The sequence below is a fragment of the Elephantulus edwardii genome, unplaced genomic scaffold (genome assembly GCF_000299155.1).
Source record: "Elephantulus edwardii isolate Elephantulus edwardi_28Jun2011 unplaced genomic scaffold, EleEdw1.0 scaffold00107, whole genome shotgun sequence".
Lineage (NCBI taxonomy): Eukaryota > Metazoa > Chordata > Mammalia > Macroscelidea > Macroscelididae > Elephantulus > Elephantulus edwardii.
Genome location: NW_006399857.1, coordinates 9607949 through 9610990, shown reverse-complemented (window position 1 = coordinate 9610990; position 3042 = coordinate 9607949).

The window sequence follows — 3042 nt, the reverse complement described above, 5'->3', positions numbered from 1 at the left end:
TAGTTGGAAAACATGGACTCAGTGAAAGAAATGGAGCTGGAGAGAATGATCGAATTTTGCAAAATCAATGACTTATTCATAGCAAATACATTTTTAAGAGACATAAACACAGGTTATATACCTGGATTTCACCTGATGGTATGCATAGAAATCAGATTGATTACATATGTGGAAAGAATCGCTGGAAAGAATTAGCTGCTCCATGGGAGAAAGATAGGCAATCTCCTCCCATGAGATTCACTGCCTCTGAAAACCTGCTGAAGGGTCAGCTATGGGTTGGTTCTGACTCAGCAGTACACAACAAAGACAACCTTTTAGGTTAGAAACACAATATGTTATGCCGCTGTGCCACCAGGGCTCCTTTGATTCATCACCATACTTAATTCTCAAGATTTCCTTTACTTTGCAGAAGCCACTTATTCATTCAGTTTCAAAGTGACTGCAATAATCTGATTCCACCCATCTCTTGTTTTTATTTGCAGTGTTTATGAAGAAAAAGCACAGAAGTTCATGGTGGGAGTGAGGTTTTACTCTGTTTTATTTTATGCTGGTTTAAAAAACAAGTTCATAAAGTTCATATACTTTGTTTTTCATGCTGGACCTTTACATCTAAGAAGAGCTCGATCAATGCTTTGGAAGATATGCGGAGCTTTGAAACGATTTTAAGCTTAAATATAAAGTTGCTAAAAGAAAATTAAAACCTGATATTAATGTGAAAAATTATGTCAGGTAAGTGAGATAAAAGTTACTATTTAGTCTTTTATGAAAAAGGCTTCAGGAAATTATATGTGGTCCTGAAAATGTTAAGTTTCAAAAGACTCTTTCAAAGGAAATAGTACAAACTATCTTTGAAGATACTTTTCTGATTATGAAAGAAATATATTCCCTGCAGAAAAATACAATGCAACCATCAGGACTGAAATGGAAATTTTTTATAAATAGGTATGTTTATACTTATAAAGAAGAAAATTATTAAACTGGAAAGCACACACACATAAATTTAAGACACAAAATTCATTGAGTATGATGGGTTGAAAAATATTAATTTCAACATCTGCAGTATTCAGACTCTCAATTACCTTAAGTGCAGTAGTAATGCCTTAATAATTTCTTTCACAATGCCTTAAAAAATTTATTTTACAATTTTTAGTACAAGACACATTCAAGACCTTCCAGACTCTTAGAGCAATTGGATAAGATTAGTCACTGTATCCTCAATGAACAAACATTGTGCTTTCCAAAGGCATTTATATATCTAAATTCTCAGTGCTATAAACTACAATCTCATGAGAACCAAGGTACTTTATAGTAAGAGAGCATCAATATGCTCTTTTTTAGGTTCTGTCCGGTCAACTACTACTCATAGCAACATATAAGAAATTTGTCCTTCCTGTGCCATCTTCACAATATCTGTATGTTTAAGCCTATTGTTACAGTCCATATGTGTGATTCTCCTTCTCTTTCTCTAACTCTTCTCCAGCTTTCAGACATGTGGTCTTTTTCCAAGGACTGTGTCTTCTGAAAGCATATCCAAAGTATATAAGATTAAGTTTCCTCAACTTTGCCTCATACATTAGGAACAGGAAAGGGGAAATTATCATTGATACAGTTGTGTCTTCAATTCAAGTTTATTGCATTCCACTGTTATGCCCAACTCTTAGCCAGAAAGAAAGGGGAAAAAATTAAAAAAATAAAAAACACAAAATGTTAACTCAGGAATGTTATATCCTGAATGTATACCCAGAACAAGAGACTTGTATTTTGGAAATTTCTATATTACTGATTACACTAAGACATTCAAATGTATGTATTTTAATAAATTATAGATACACTGTAAATATTGACAACTGCAGCATAGTCAACAGGGCTCATGCAAAACCTGCAGGTAAACCAAGAGGTAAAACAGAATAAAGAAACACTTCATGGTTTAAATGGGGAAATGACAACCTCTTCAGAGAGTGATGCTGGCAAAACTGGACTTCCACCTGCAGAAAGCTGAAATACGATCTACATCTCACACCATATACAAAATCAACTGAAGGTTGATCAAAGACCTGGGAGTAAAGCACAAAACCATAAAATTAATGAGACAAACTGAGATCAAGCATAGAAGGCCTAGTCTATGATATTAAAGAGACTGTCAAATACAGCCAGAAATGCACAATCTGGAGAGAATAAAACTGATGAATGGGACCTTCTAAAGATTAAACACCTGTGTGAATAAAAAATATTTTGTTAGCAACAGAAAAGAAAACCTATTGACATTAGCATTTCAGACAAAGGTCTCATCACAAAAGTTTTCAGAATCCTAAAGGGCCTACACAAGTAAAAGACTGATAATACAATTACAAAATGGGCAAAAGACATAGAAAGACTTCACAGAAGAAGTTATTTGAATGGTCAACAGATACATGAAGAAATGCTCAAAATCACTGAAAATAAGAAAGATGCAATAAAAACCGCAATGATATACCATCTCACTCCAGGAGCTGTGGCAAAGTTTAACAGGACAGCAAGTTGGAGACCATGTGGAAAGACAGGAACTCTTATATACTGTTGGTGGGATTGTAAAATGGTACAACCACTCTGAATGGCAGTTTGGCATTTCCTCAGAGAGCTAACTATAGAAATTCCCTATGACCCAGATATTCCACAGCCTGGAATAAACCCTGAGAAAATTAGAACTGAGCCGCAGAGATTTGTTCATAGTAGCATTATTCACCATCACAAGAACCTAGAACCAGCCCAAAATTCCCAACCACAATAGAATGGATTGAGAAATTATGGTACATTCACACGATGGAATATTACACAGCATGCAGGATCAATTATTTTGAAAATCACTCCATAAATGGGATGAACTGGAGAGTATTATGCTAAGTGAACTGAGTCCCATAAGGACAAATAGTATGTAAGACCATTACTGTAGAAATAGAAAGACAACTAGCAAAATGTGTATGAGGATCCAAGAGGGGGGAGCAGAGGGGTGAGATTGCATGCTGGTGTGGGATGGGTATTCATAGGATCACACAATTTGATTGG